This window comes from Lissotriton helveticus, chromosome 6 (assembly GCF_964261635.1).
Source record: "Lissotriton helveticus chromosome 6, aLisHel1.1, whole genome shotgun sequence".
Taxonomy (NCBI): Eukaryota; Metazoa; Chordata; class Amphibia; order Caudata; family Salamandridae; genus Lissotriton; species Lissotriton helveticus.
The window spans coordinates 1,770,375,828-1,770,392,561 of record NC_136067.1 but is presented as its reverse complement, the minus strand read 5'-3'; the positions used below and the strand labels follow the sequence as shown (position 1 = coordinate 1,770,392,561).

General features: G+C 43.4%; 1 protein-coding gene across 1 annotated transcript in view; it reads left to right on the top strand.

Annotated features, from left to right (window-relative positions):
• The window catches only part of SOCS5 (suppressor of cytokine signaling 5), a 61,562-nt gene that overhangs the window by 36,639 nt on the left and 8,189 nt on the right, over positions 1–16,734 (top strand). Inside the window, exon 3 of the mRNA XM_078649664.1 lies at positions 5,128–5,259. The gene's annotated coding sequence lies outside the window, so the exon portion shown is untranslated. The remainder of the gene's footprint in view (positions 1–5,127; positions 5,260–16,734) is intronic.

The window sequence follows — 16,734 nt, the reverse complement described above, 5'->3', positions numbered from 1 at the left end:
TGTCTGGAATTCCTTTTTATTTGGAGCTGCTGTTAGCATTAAGGTAACCTATAGTGAGACATCTGTGCCGTTGATTTTATTTTTGTGTGTTCTGTAATATTGAGCACACAATTGACATACCAGTAATTATGTTGCAATAAAACATCAAATAAGATTACATATGGACAGCCCGTTTATGTGTGATGTTGTAGACATGACACAATCTGATTTTGTGGTGCAGGTGTGTATGCCTTCGGTCCTATGTCCATTTTACAGTAACCACTGTCTCTGCCAAAATATGCATGATTGGCACATTGCAGGAAACTCTATCAGTGCCTATGGGACTAGTTATGTGTTCCCTTATATAAACATGCTAACAGTTTTAACGCAATCTGCTTTGCATTGCAGGCTTTCCTATCTGCGGCTGAGCACATCGGAGCGCATTGCTTATGTAGGTGTCTCTACTTGTCAGCGAGTTTAACGTTCTCTTGACATTTTTTATAAAGCCCATCTTTGAGGCCTGGAAGCATCCTCAATTGATGCTTTTGCAAGTCTCTTCTTCTGCAATTGTGATCACTATGCTTCGGGTCAGTTCTCACTGTCAAGGCAATTGGAGTGTTCCTGTATGTTTTTCCCTCAACCGCTGCTGATTAGACAGGTCCACCAAAAGTTAAGCAAGAGCCTACGGTGCTTTGTGATCCTGGTGGCTTCCACCATCCCTGATGATCTTAACCTATTCCTAGTAGGCAGGTGCACAAGCATTTTCAGCTGATGGTTGTCATGAGACATGAAACTTTTAAGGATACTTCTTAGTTGTCATAATATTTGCACTCCTTAGTGATCTTCATATTCTGAGACTGTGGTTCCGTGGACTGTTCTTTCATTTACCCCAAACCTGCTATTCTAGTTCAGTCTAAAAATGGAGACTGTTCTCTTGACTTTCTTTCCAAGTTTCTCTTGAGCTGAGGGGACCCTCCTCAAATGGGACGTGAAGCATGCCTTGGCCTTTTTTTCTGACCTCAAACCGAGATCTATATTTATCAGACCAATTGTACCATTGCGCAGAGCTCTGGAAAAAAACAACCATTGTAGGAGCAGTTTCTATTCCTGACCCTATGAAGCGCAGATATCCGTATAGTGATGTTCGGAAAAGGTCTATATAAAGAGTAACCAATATCATTTTATTCTTTTCTTATTGAACTGGTTCTAGGGCGAAGAACAGCTTTACATACACAGTGTTATATTGCCCACAAACTGGTATGTGTTTATGGCTAACCTAAATGGTAACTCAATAAGCAGATTACTCACCTTTTGCAGGTGAAGCTGTGTATATACATGCCTTGAACGTTTCTACTGCCATTACTTGCAGGGCTCTCTCCTTTTGTTATTCCGAGGTAGTCTGCTTACTTAAAAGTATGGGCATCTGGTGTTTACTGCAAAATGAGAGAGAACTGCTGCATGCAGGGCTGTTTTTAACATATTGGAAAAATGCATACTTTCACTAGGCAAAATAGTGGCACACCAACTTTTTGACTATTTGTGTTATTGTTTACCATGCCTTTCCTACCAGCATTACAGTTCCGGTGAGGGCGGAGGAGATACTCTTGTGGATTTGGGCCTAGAAAAATAGTGGACCTGGCCCTGGTGCTCAATACAATGTTTAGGTCAAGTGAGAGCTCCATGACATGTTGACAAGATGGGGAAAATTGTGCAGGGGTAATAAACTCCTGGATCTGTCCCAGACATTCGACCACTATGAGTAACATGTTCCTGACAGATTGTGCCTCTTTAGAAGAGCAGTCTTCTATGCTGAAATATGTGCACCAGGAACAGATGCAATCTTGGTACAAAACAGAGCGGCGCTCCCGGACGCTGACAATTAGACCAAATTGGTCTTTGGGTGACAGTGTTTCACATCCCTGGCTCAGTTAACCTGTGTAATACTGGTTTATTAAAGTGTCAGGAAGAAATAAACCGGGCTTTTGGGATTGTTGCCAAGAGTAAGATCAGCTCAATGTGAGGGTGACTCTATTTGGGCATAGTATTCATGGAATAGCAGTATCCGAGCCTGTGTGAAATATGATCCTTGATCTGTGCGGTTGCAATATGCTTTGCTGATTGAAGCTGAAATAATGCAGAAAATAAAAACGTACTCTAGAACTAGGTGAGGCCAAGTTACGTGTAAATCACCGGTTATATATTTAGACAACCTCTTTGATATACTTAATTACGATTAACAGGGTGATCAAAGGGAATTTTTATTTCTGTTCATTACGGCTTATGTGAGGTTAAGGTTTGGGGAAGCGGAGTAGCAATTCAGAAGAGTTCTATGTTGGTATTGGAAGAGCCTATGTTCGTTGCAAGATGGCAGTACATGAATGCATGGCTTCTTGAAGGTTCACCCTGACTGACCCCTGCTTAATTACAAAAAGGTATGTGAGACTGTTAGTATTCTCTAATAACAATAGTAACTTCAAGGGTGTTATGGCTCGGATGAAAAAACAAGAAATTTCATAGTTGGTAGGAGCTTCCAAGTCGGATATTGTTTTTGAAAAACACTGGGAGCTCACTTTGCAGACAGCACCAAAGAAGGATGAAACACGGGTTTACAGACAGCCTACCACTTACCTACCTCCTTACAACATAATTGAATCTCTGTTATTGTGGGAGAGGATCTCCTACTGTTTGTAATAGAAACTAAATCTAATAAGGAAGCCGGTTTGTGCTTCTGCAGCAATTTGTGGAAGGCCATCCTGTACACCTCATAGTCCGCAAATTTGTCAAAGGATGTGTTAGGTACAATTGTGTAAGGACCCTTGTTGAGTTTGCAGTAGGTGACATACTTACTGGAGATTTGATTTCTATGTGGAATGGGCATCAAGAGAGGTCTAATGCAGGGGAAAGGGACATGTGGCTTTCTTCTTCTAGGAAATCAAGAGAATGTCACTTCATATGGTGAGTCGTATATATGTATGCTGGAGACTAAACCTAGTTCTTGCATGTCAATCGGTCTTGTTCTTGAATAGACTATATTCTGATGAGCAGTGAATGCCATTGACCATGTTTTATATGTTGATGAAGTCCAATTCTAGCTTCAGAGAATTCTAATATTCATCAAATGCAATATATATTGAATTTAGTCTTAGCTAAACTACTGGCAGAGGACCAGGAGAGTCTAGAGTCTCCCATTACGGAAGTCTTAGTAAGGCAGATGAAACACATTTTGAAGACAGACTGATTGAATTTCAGGTAATATTTGTATAAGTCATACATCACATGAGTATTTATTATTGTAGGTGTTTATGCTAGAACTCTGGTTGGCTTGACTTCAGTATTAGAGAAAGCAGACATCCATTTAATTACCTTTTCGCAAAGCATCTCAAGAGTGTGACTTCTGAGGGCCTGGAAACTTTGAGGTCCAGCTGAGTTTCATCAGCATATTGGTCTATGGATATTTTCTTATCATGAGCGATTAAGCTAAATGACTCTCTTTAGAGATTAAGACAATATAGCTAAAGGATTGAGCCCAGATGCATACTGTTTATCTGGGTATGGAGAAAATAAGAAATTGGCAAATTGTGTAAAAACAGCAAGGCTCTCGCAACCACAAGGCAGTAAATTAGCATAATACACAGTAATAACAATAAGTGAAGAACAACAGCAGATCTTGTATTTTCAAATTTCCCAAAGACGTTTTATTTGGATCCACATTCAGCCGACACGTGTTTCGTCGTGTATTAAAGTGGAGTCAACACGACTCTTCAGGGCTGGTAGAGACCCAGGCATCTATCGGTATATACAAAAGTTGATGAAGTAGAGCGGTGAGTCCTGTGTATAAATCGAAAAAGGATCACAGTGTAAGTAATCCCGATTAGCTCAGATCCGGGTTGGGAATACGATTAGGTTAGGATGTTGGCGCTCACTGAAGCGCAAAGGTGAGGGCATAAAGAAACTTGACACGTGTAAGTGTCAGATTCTACCGGGAGGGGATCCAAAAGGCAGGGACTAGATTAGTCTAATAGTTTTTTTAAAACACAAGCGTGCGCTCTTCAATTTGGCATCCCTCCTCTGTGTGTTCCCGGTCGCCGTGTTCCAAGGACGGACTTGGAACACGGCGACCGGGAACACACAGAGGAGGGATGCCAAATTGAAGAGCGCACGCTTGTGTTTTAAAAAAACGTCTTTGGGAAATTTGAAAATACAAGATCTGCTGTTGTTCTTCACTTATTGTTATTACTGTGTATTATGCTAATTTACTGCCTTGTGGTTGCGAGAGCCTTGCTGTTTTCTCATTATTGAAAGTCTTTTGATTTTTACTGAACGGTTTGGGTTATCCCGTTCGCTCTTCACGCACCACGCTACATACAAAATTATTTCTTACCACACTGTAACGTTTACTGTAGGCAGAGCGCCTTCCATCTGTACTGAATATAACCCTCACAGCTGTAATTTGGCAAATTGTGTATTTTAGTCGATAAATTAACTTCTGTTCAATTATTCAGAAGAACAAAGATTGGCCCCCTCCTCTGTGGGTGGATCTTTAATCGTGGTTATACTTAGTCCGGGTGGAGGACTTCGGTTTGTTCTTTCTCCAGATTGGAATATTCGGTCTATGATACATGTATCTTGTTGCGAACATGTCTACAATTTAATGGGATATGAAAACCTTATTACAATTTATGTCTAAGGGTGCTCTGAATTTGTTTCGTACACTTTGTATGTTGGGGCAGTGGTTGATGGCAGTGGTGTGACGAAACGTGCGGGGGATACCCTGCAAAATGCATGGAGAGGCCCCTTGCTCTCGGTATCCAGTCAAGAGCTCTCAGGCCCATTGGTGCACAGTGCCGGAGGGGGCCTCCTTGTACTCGGGGGAGGGGAAGCCCGTATCACAGGGGCTATGGTTGCTCCTCTGGTTGATGGGTCCTTGCAAGTAGTCAAATGTAAACTCTGTAGGGTGTATTATACCTTTGTAATGCAGGAGCCGCCTATTTGTATGTATAATGTAATTAAGTACTCCAGAACTGTAGGATTAGTGTTGTACCCTCAGAAACTAAAATATGAACTGATGTCGGAGATAGCTAGTATTTGTATTAATACATTGAAAACCAGTTTGATGTTGTAAATAATTGCATTTCTCTTCTTTACCAGATTTTCGATCCAGGTGTGGGTACGTTTTCCTTTAGACTGTGTACTGCTGGACGAGAGCACATGACATTATGAACCATAATTCATCGATGGGCCACTAAAGATCCTCAAAATGGGATCAGGTACTGAAATAAGGTAGGTGATGGATGACTACTTCGTGCAGACTGAACTTTTTTGAGACAGAGAATGATTTCTCCATGTATAAAATTGTTGCTATTGGGCAACACTTGTATGTGAGTTGCGTTAGGTTCTTCTAAACTGTATTACATTGTTAAATGTTGTGTTCAATATTTTAACTTGCTTCCCTGTGGCAAGCACTGGTTGCCCTCCCTGTGTTGATACAGCAAACTAAGCCACTTCTTACCCTACAGAAACAAAAATTGTGGTCTTGTATCGTCTTGAAATGAATTTAGTCTCTTGTTTTTATTCTAGGTCTAATTTTGCTCTGAATTTTGTCACCCCCAATCTGGCTGCCAGTCTCAGTAGCCACTGTAGCAGGTCAGCACTTTTTGAAAAGTTTGATGATCCCATCAATGTGTCCTCCTCTGCTTAAGAGACCACCGGAAATGTATAAACAAGGAAAGCTCACACCAGACAACAATCGAGCATCTTAACCACTCTGAGAACTTTAGGGAAGCTTATCCTGGCCCTTTTGAAATCTGTCGCCTTTAGAGATAGTACTGACTCAAAGCTTTCAAACATAGTTATGGAATACAAAAAAGGAGGGTCCGGGCAAAGAATCATGCCCCAGTCGTTATCCTGTAATGTGGCTACAGTTATGAATAAAGCTAGGTGCAATGAGCCTGGGATGTGACCTCCATACGTCCCAAGAAAGTGGTATGCAAACCACTAAAATAAATTAAACATAAATGGCCCTGCACTCAAGACAACAAGTACATTTTTAGTGAAGGCTAATTATTGTCCATAATCAAACATAAAGAAATGAGTTGGTATCTTCCCAAATGAATAGAACAGTGGTCGTTTTGATTGTAGAAAACTGTTCCTTTTATTCTTGTAATCCATAGACAATTTCTTAAAATACAGCGTGCAATGGACAAGACTGCCGACGCGTTTCGTCCTCCTAAGGACTTCTTCAGGGCTAAAATATATACAAACAAACTATTTACAATGTGTAGACAAATACAAAACATAAAATACAATTGAACCAGACAAAACATTACTTGTAATTCATGTAAAAATATCTTCTCCTTCCTTATATGATGACAATAATCAATATTTTGAAACTCCTGGGAAGACTATCAATTTAACCCCTTAAGTGCTGCCGTCGGCCAACGGTCGTCACGGGCACTACCTCCCCAGTGCTGCGTGCGACCGCTGGACGTCCAGTTCAGCACCGGATAATGGACAGCGCAGCACTGGGGAGGTTTGTTTACTAGCTCCCAAGTGGTTAACAGTTAAATACAAAAAAGACACAAACCCAGAATATATTAGACACTCTAAAAGGGACGAAAGAACAAGAACTGTAACTAACACATTTATTGTACAGTCCAAAAGAAGCAAATAAGATTGCACACAATGACTTTCCAATAAATTATCAATGTCATGAATCTCATTAAGTCCATGAGAAGAAATTAGACGGCAACAGATTAATGTAATAAATTCAAGCATAAAGCACCAAAAAGTTAAGCGATGAAACAAGAGACTCCGAACCAGAAGAATATCTAAGCACGCTATTTGGTCATTCTAGCGTACCTTAATAGGTCAATGATATGTATCATACTTTCTTTGAAGTGTTGCTCTTATGTGAGCAGTCTGATTGATATTACGACACGTAAATCTATAAAGAGAGAGAGCACAGATTTCCCTTCAATAACGACCTGAATACATATTTCTATCTTAACTACGCTCTTCACAGATATTTCTCAAATATAATATGTAAAATCAGCAATTTTATTTTAATGGTTATGATACAATCTAGCTAAATCTCATCAAATGTGCCAAAACATACCAAACGCTCAATGGGTCTTTGATTAAGACACCCATATACTGATGGTAAAAGGAAAGCAATCCTTACTATAGTCTATTATCAGAATGCACAACACCTATGGTATAAAGACCGGTAGTGTATAAGTAAGTCCAAGTTATGTTGTGCTGTGACCAAATTACCCACGATTGACTATCAAGAAAGACCTGTCTTGAGTGGCAGATAGACCAGTTTTGAAATAGAACTAAAGCTGTATCAAAGTCAAACAAACAGGTATCTTTAAACTTGCAGGTAATAATTCTCCCAATATAATGCATCGGTGTCTGGGTCCCAAATTTGGAGAAATTCGAGCACCCAAAAAGCACAGTATATGTATCTCCAGAAGTGATGAAGCCTGTAACTAGTTATAAGGTAAGCGTTATAGACCAGACCTAAAACACATGACGCTCACATATCTTAGTAATGCCATCGTTGCATGTCAAAGCGCAAGCAATTTAAAAATCGCAACTCTCTTTGCGATAGAATTTATGACATGAAACAGCTCACAAACCCCATTAAGAATAAGTTGTTATACGCTCAACTTTACAGACGAGCTCCCTGTCGGTTACAAGCATCATAAAAATGCAGAAAAGGAATCCAATTCTGAAAGATAACAAAGATCGGGACGTTTTCGCTCAAGAGCTGGCGCCATTTTTAAATTTTACTTCCGATGATGAGCGCTGTATGCTTTGATGTGAAAGAGACCTGCAATAGCTCCCAAAATGAGGACTACAACAAAATTTAAACAAATATAGCCCCTCGCAAATCTTAAAATGGTAAAGGCTCACTCTACATACACAATATAATGCTGAACAATGAACTATTAGCCAGTATTTCATTTTAGGTTAAAAGCACAACTCATTTACGCATATATGTCCCCGTGCGCCCGTAATGGTGTCCGGTTCAGAAAAGAGAATCTAACCGAACAACTGGATATCTCACCATTTTATACCTAAAAAAGAAAGGATAAACCTCTACACCTGTGGAAAGGTGTGGGTCTTGTGATTAAAGCCTGCTCGTGTCACATGACACTGATGTATTAAAGTCATGTCATCTTTGAATGGTATAAAGATATATAGTCCCGAACAGTGAAGCGTGAGATGTACATATCTCCCGATAGAGTTCCTGGTCTTGTAATTCAACCAAATCCATTTTTGCTGCGTGAAGACTTTCTGGATTTACTATGCTGTGCATTATTCCGCCATCTAGTGGTTGGGTCTGGAATTGTAGTCTTTTTCTTTCTTGGCCCAGGTGGGTTTCGACATACCACCATTTGGTGTCCTCCGTGACGTCGACGTACTTCCTCTGGAAGCTCCCACCTTTGGTCGCCATCTTCGGATTCTTTTTTCCGCCGTTGAGTCTGGATCGTTGCCAAAGGGTTCCAGAGTTTTGGAAGAGGAATCACGGAAAATCGACGAATCAAGTTTCCAGCTACACCGGACTACAGGTCAGGTAACGGGGACGACGAGGGAGAAGGTTTTCAACCAAGATCTCGACGTTCTAAGGAGAATGCACTCGCAGGGGGTTCCCTGAGCGCCGGGATGGACAAAACACTGTTTACGTTTTGCATGAATTGCCACCACAAGTATGACCAGAAGGACCAGCATCCAGTCTGCAACCTCTTTCTGCCGCTCGACCACAGCAGTGAAGACTGCAACGCGTGCTCTGCGTTCACATTCAAGAAGGGAGCATTGCCGCCGAAACACGTGACGAAGTCAACAGCAACCATGGACAGTCAGCCTACATCGACGTCGACGGCCTAGAAGAGAGACGCTCCAACCCTCGACGCAGAACATGCTGCCGAGATGGAGAGGAAGAAGAGGAGGTTCGAGGCCAAAATGGCGAGTATCCTGCAGCAGAAGAGGGACTTCGAGAAGATGAGCCAATATACCATCCCACCGAAACCCGCGCTCTGAGTTGGAAGAGACGACGAGGACGCCAAACCGACAAACGCCCAAACAAATCGAGGAACAGGAGGACAAAGTCTATTATTTCAAAGGCGACGAAGATCAGCCATTCTACCGGGACTCCACGTCCTCGGAGGCACAATAATTAGAATGGCAAGATCGCGACACGGAATCGCCGGAAGAAGGGGTAGACACTTACCCTTCGAGGCCCTCGCCGCCGGACGACATAGGGATCTACAATATGGTCGTCTATAAGGCTGCACAGACACATGGAGTGAAAGTGGAAGAGGAGAAGCCCAAGGCATGTTTTCTCCTGGAGACTCTACTGCCTCAACAAACTAGGAGCCAGTTGCTGCCAATGCTCCCTAGTGTGCTGGATCAAGGAAGAGAGGCCTTTAAGGAACCAGCAGTATGCAAGGTTGTGACTCCAAGAACAGAGAAGTAGTATTAACATTCATCAAAGGACCCTGCATACATCCAAGGGTCTGTACCAGCCGACTCCATAATTGAAGCAACGGCTAGGAAGAGGGCCAATGTGCCCACTAATGCCGGACCACCTCCAGACAAGGAGAGTAGGACGATGGATTTCAGAGGGAGAAAGGTGGAGAGAAATGCGGCAATCCATTGGCGCATCACAAACTCCAACGCCCTGATCAACAGGCACGCATACCAACACTGGGAAGAAGTAGGGCAACTCTTAAAGCAGCTACCAGACCAGTACCAACAAAGAGCAGCTCACCTGGTAGAAGGGGGCAAACGCATGGCAAAGACATGCCTAAAATCCACATTGGATGCTGCAGAAACATCTAGCAGAGTGATGATGATAAGAGTGACAGAGAGAAGACATGCATGGCTCAGAATTTCTGGATTCAAGCCAAAGGTGCAAAGCAACATCCGGAGTACTCCTTTTAACGGAGAGCAACTGTTTGGCACACCAGTTGACGACAAGCTAACGCAGCTCAAAAAGGACAACGAGACAGCAAGATTCATGGGAGCATTGCAGTTCAGAGGAATGAGAAGGGGTATGCCCACAAGAAGCCCAGGTGGTAGGGGAGGCAACATGCCTACTACATCGCGCCAGACGTTCCAGCAAGGCTACCAAGGGAACAACCAAGGCCAGCAGCAGGGACAGCAGCAGCAGAACTGTCAGTACCAGCCCCGGGGACAGTCCTTTCGAGGGCACGCAAATGGACAAAGACTAACAAAAAGAGGAAGCCAGCAGCCTTCATCCAAGTAACTTCACCAGGAAACAGAACCCCACCCTAGCAACACATCTGGAGAGACAAAAGAAAAAACTGCAACCGAACGTTCAACGACAAACAGTACATCGAACACACAACACCGGTAGGGGGCAGAATAAGAGACTTCATCAAGGAATGGAGGAAGGTCAAATGAGACAAAGGATACTGAACATCTTACAATACGGATACTGTGTAGAGCTAGAGAAACCACCTCCAAACAGAAAACCAAGAAGAAAGGCACACCCAGCATGGAGCTCTCGCGACTAGAGGCACAAGAACTGATCAGCAAGGTGGCAATAGAGTTGGTGCCGCAGAACCAAATGAACAAAGGGGTGTACTCCACTTACTTCATGGTGCCAAAGGTGGACGAAACACTAAGACCTATCATAGATCTAAGGTTCCTGAACAAATTCATAAAAACTCAGATTCAAGAGGACTTCCCTACAAGAGGTAATACCACAAATACAACAAGGGGATTTCATGGCAACTATAGATTTAAGGAATGCATACTTACAGGCCAAAGTGTTCCCCAGCAGGAAGAGAACATTGGTGATGCTGAAGGAAACATATCATTACTGGAAGGGGAAAGTTCTGACAGTGAAGACGGTGAGCAAGCTGATGGGAATGACGGCATCATGCATTCACCTAGTCCAAAATATTCAACTCCACATGAGACCATTCCAGGAATGGATACAGCAGCAATGGTCACAGGCAACTGAGAGTTGGGAAGATCTAGTGGTTGTCACATGCAGTGCATCAGAAAATAGTGTGGTGGAACAAAGAAACATATCACAGGGGAAACCATTCACACAACCATTCACAAAACCAACTCCAACAGTGACCATCACAAAGGACGCCTCCAAGCTGGGATGGGGTGCGCACATGAACAAGCTCAAGGTGAGGGGGCTATCGTCGCAACATGATGAGGTCAAGCACATCAATTACCTGGAACTAAAGACAGTGTTCCTAGCCTTAAAAGCCTTTCAGAATAAGCTGTATGGAAAAAGGGTGTTGATCCAGACAGACAACACCACAACCATGTTCTACATCAACAAACAAGGAGGAACACAGCAGCACCATCAGGGCTAGTGCAAGAGATATGGACATGGGCCATTCGACTAAGGATAGACCTGCTAGCAATACATCTCCCAGGGAAGGACAATGTGGAAGCAGACAGACTCAGCAGGCAGATGTCCGCATCCCGCGAATGAGAGATCAACAAACAGGAATTACAGAAAGTATTCCGGAAGTGGGGTACACCGCAAATAGACCTATTTGCAACTCCCCAAAATGCCAACATTTCGCATCCAGACAACCCAACCATCAGTCACAAGGGAATGCGCTATGGATGGGTTGGTCTAAGACCTTTGCATACGCTTTTCCCCGATACAACTGATACACAGAGTACTTCGCAAACGCAGGATCAGCAACATGTCACTGATACTAATAGCACCTCAGTGGGCCCTACAGTCATGGTTCTCACAAATAGTGGAGATGGTGCAGGCACCAGCGCACAGATTCCCAGAACGAAGGGACCTGTTAACAATGCAGAACGGAAGGGTGCTACACCCAGAGCCAGGGAGCCTCAGCCTGGCTCCTGAAGACCTAGAGTTTGCACACCTCAAACTACCGACAAGCACTATGGCAGTGCTAAGGGAGGCAAGAAGGCTTACCACAGGAAATGCTACATAGCAAAATGGAAAAGATTCTCAGAATGGTGCATTAGAGAGAAACTGCAAAGGAAATCACAAAGGAGTCAACCGTACTAAAATACTTGACACATCTACTGCAAAGTAAACTAAGCTACACATCACTAGGGGTACACTTGGAGGCGATAGTGGCTTACACAAGAGGAGAACCAGGAAGAAGCTTCTTCACCTCCCAAGTAGTAAAAAGATTTCTAGAAGGAGCGAAGAGAATCGCACCATCAAACAGAATGCCAGCACCAGCATGGAACCTCAACGTAGTGCTGACTCAATTGATGAAGGCACCATTTGAGCCAATTCACAAGGCTATACCTCACATGCTCACGCTAAAGACAGCCTTTTTAGTGGCTATCACATCACTACGAAGAGTAAGTGAGTTACAGGCGCTAACACATAAAGAGCCCTACCTGCAGATACACAGAGATAGGATTGTAATAAGAACAGACCCACACTTCATGCTAAACATGGTGTCTCGGTTCCACATCAACCAAACAATGCAAATACCTAGTTTTTTCCCAAAAACCAACCACAAGCACAGCGAGAGCGCTGCACACACTGGACACCAGGAGGGCTGTGATGCACTATATAGAAAGGACAAAGGAGTGCAGAAAGACAAAGCAATGCTGTCTCCTTCGCAAGCAGTCTTTTGGGAGTACCAGTTACCAAAAATACCATTGCATGATGGATTGCACAAACCATACAACTATGCCACAAACCAGCAGGACAACTGTTACAAGGAGCAGCTCATGCTCACTCAACAAAGCAGAAAGGAGCAACAATTGCTTTTTCGGCCAACACACCAATTCAGGACATTTGCCAAGCGGCAACATGTTCTTCAGTGCACACATTCACAAAGCACTACTGTGAGGATATCCAAATGAACAAAGAAGCGGGACAGAAGGTCTTATAACACATATTCACTAACCAGTGCTCATCTTCCACCCCAGCCACCACAATAAGGACAAACCGCTGCAAAGCCTATGCACAGCATACTGAATCCAGAAAGATTCACGCTGCAAAATGTATAGTTTCTACCTGTCAGTGTAGTTTTGCAGCTTGAAGACTTTCTGGATTCACCAGCGAACCCACCCTCCTCCGCCAGAAAGATGAGACTGGAGGAAATGGATTAAAGATGAGCAAGACTTTAGAAAATATGAGGAAAAAACAAGAATAACACAAGACAAGAAAAAAGAATCCGAAGATGGCGACCAAAGGTGGGAGCTTCCGGAGGAAGCACGTCGACGTTACGAAGGACACCAAATGGTGGTATGTCGACGCCCACCTGGGCCACGAAAAAAAAGACTACAATTCCAGACCGAACCACTAGATGGCGGAATAATGCACAGCATAGTGAATCCAGAAAGTCTTCAAGCTGCAAAACTACACCAACAGGTACGAAATTATATGATTCTTAATATGCGCACAATAAGGGAAAAAGTAAAAAAATTAAGTAACAAAAACACATATAAGAAGTCGTGGCCCATATAGTACTTCTGGGCTCATATCACCTGACATTGATGTTTTAAAATCGCGCCATCTTTGAACAGGAAACCCAATCTGTGAAGCGCAACATGCACGCGAATTTTTAGAACACAAAATATGCTCCTTCAGAATACTAAACATTGGGGTGGTGAGGGGGGTGTAGGGACACAGGTTTGCCCTAGATAACCTTTGTGGAAAACTAAAGTTATGAAACATTTAGGCACATGCTCCAAAAATCAAAAACAGGGCTCTGCACTGGTGTGGTGGTATAAGCCTCAGCAGAGAAGGAGTAAAAAATATTTAATTTGTGAGCGTATAGAATAACACACTTGACTTATTAAGAAGGTTTGTTTACAGTTTTGTACATTACGTGGAATTTGCTGCAGGTTTGTAGAGATCAAATTAAAGCAAAGGCCTTCTTGAACACAAGGACTGTTGTTTGCACTACAAGACCCTAAAGAGATATAAATTGGTATTTTCCTTAAGATAAGGGTGCAAAGTGTTTCCTTCTTAGGTTGACATGGGTCCGTTTTTTATTAGAATTGGTTTGGTGAATCGCACACACCACAGCATGTTACATGCCTAAAATCCTTCTTAGATGAACATGAGCTGACCCAATACTGTGACAGGCCAATGCATATTAAAGGAGAAATCCTGGATCTCATGGTCTCCAAAGGAATCACCATATCGCTGGATAACGTCTCCCTTTGTGACTGGTCTGACCATCACATCATCCTATTTTACATTAACCGGGAGATGTCGGCGAAGAAGCCTCAATCGAAGAAGCTAAATGTATAGAAAAGGGACTGTAGACATGGCAATACAGGTGAACTAGCAACCCAATGTAAACTTGCCCTTTCCGCCCAAGTTGTCAAGCCAGAGGTTCACTTACTTACGGACTTCTACAACTCTATCTCAAGTATCATGGATTCCGTTGCACCAATTCAACAAAAAAGTGCATCAACCAAAATCTCCAAACCATGGTTTAACGCCAACCTAAACTCTGAACGACGCAACCTAAGGGCAACTAACCGATCATGGCAATCCAATCCTTCCTTGGATCAGCTAAAAGTCTTCAGAAAGGTAAGGAGCTCTTTTAACAAATCAAGAGCACCCAGGCGGACTACCTTAGATCTCAACTTAACCAAGCCTCACAGCCTCACAGCGTCCCAGGAAACTCTTTAAAATTGTTAAACAACAATCGAGTGACGCACCCACTCGGTCTGACTCAGGACTTAGCCCACCCTCTAAAAAGGCGTTTCTACCATCCTATTGGCTTGCGCACCCTCCATCCCCCGCAGAACAGCCCGAACCAGCTAGCCTGAGCACCAAAAACAATGCCTCTTGGGATAACACCACCCCTTTTAGCGAAAGAGACATTAGCAAGATACTTCAGAGTATCAACCCATCCAATCACTTTAATGACCCGCTACCACCCTGTCTTCAAAGTCATCACCCCCCTCTGGGCGAAGATTGTCAATGCCTCACTGTCTCAAGGTAGGATCTCTGACTGCCTAAAAGCAGATCAGGTTTCTCCGATTTAAAAAAAAAATCTAATGCGGATAGTGCAGACCTTAACAACTTCCGCCCTATCTCCAACATCACTACCCTGGCCAAACTCCTTGAAAAATGTGTCCAATCTCAACTTTGTGCTCACATTGAAAATTTCCAACTCCTAGACCATCACCAATCCTGCTTTCAGAGTGGACACGGGACTGAATCAGCTCTCATTCATGTTTTCGATGACATCTTAAAAATGCTCGACCACAATGAATCCTGCCTCCTGATCCTCTTTGACCTTTCCTCTGCATTTAACACTTTAAATCACGACAACCTATTATCTGTTCTGGAGCACAGGATGGGCCTCTGGTCTGGTGCTGCAATAGTTCTCGTCCTTCCTCCACCACAGATCCCAAAGAATAAAGGTGAACCACTCCCTATCCCAGCCTAAGCCTGTATCCATGGGTGTCCCACAGGGGTCCGCCTTATCCCCCATACTATTCAACCTATTCTTGGACCCACTTATTTATTTAAGTGTTTTATAGAGCGCAAACTTGACCCGTGAGGGTATCGGAGAGCTTTACAAGGTTTACAGAAGAGAACAAATAAAAAGGCATATATGTACAGCAGTATACAAAAAAAACAAAATTGGAGAGTGGCAGTGGTGCTGGTCCCATGGGGAGTAAAGGAAACACAAGTGGATGGTTACGTTAACAGTTAGAGACCTTAAAAACCCCACTGAATCTTGGTGGTGTGAATAGGTGAACTGCGGCAAAGGCGGTAGTCTTAGAATAGTCAGGCAAACTGAAATGGTCGACTGCGGAGCTTAGATGAGGAATTTACCAATGAGGAAAGTTTTGGCCTCCTTTTTGAAACGTGCCAAAGAAGGGATTCTTCTAATGGCGGGTGGGAGACCGTTTCAAATTCTTGGTGTGGCCCTGGAGAAAGCCAGATTGTAGGTTTTTTTTATTCCCGAAACAGGCAGGTTGGAGCAAGAGGTCTCTGGCGGACCGAGAGTTCCTGTTTCTTCCAGATAACACTAGTTTCTGTGCCAGATAAGCAGAGGAGTTTGTGTATAGAGCCTTGTGTGTGATGCATGCCAGCTTCAGCTGTATTCGGGCCTCCAGGGGGAGCCAGTTCAAAGCTTTCAGATTTAGAGAGATATGGTCAAATTTCCTGGTGCCAGTAAGTAGTCTAGCGGCAGCCATAATGCTCTAAACTCAATGAACATTCTCTTCCATAAGTACACAGACGACTCACAACTTTAACTGAAAATCTCTTCCCCTGACAATCTTGCATCACTCAACACTACCCTCCTGAACATTCAAAACTGGGTAACGGAGAGCCACCTCCTACTCAACACTTCCAAAACCAAATTCTTGCTAATTTATCCTCAGAATCATACCCCCAAGCTAGACCTCTGGATGAACCATCTCACTACCTTAAACTGCCCCCCTTCCCCCTCCCCTCTCCCTCCCCCGCCCCCCTCCATCATTGATTCGCCAAATCGCTCTGAATCACCCTGGACAAACACTTACATTTTAAGAACCACATTAGTAAGGTTTGCAAGGGAGCGAATCACCTGATGCGACTACTCTGGACTCTCAAACATTTCCTCCCACAAGCTGACTTCAAGCAGGTAGTTCAATCGCTGGTTTTGCCGAGGCTAGACTATGGCAGTGCTACAGTATGTGGCCTAGCGAAATATACCATGGCCCCACTTAGGGTTGTATTGAATGCAGCGGCCAGGATGACCACACGCACAAAAAGATCTGCGCACATTTCCCCAG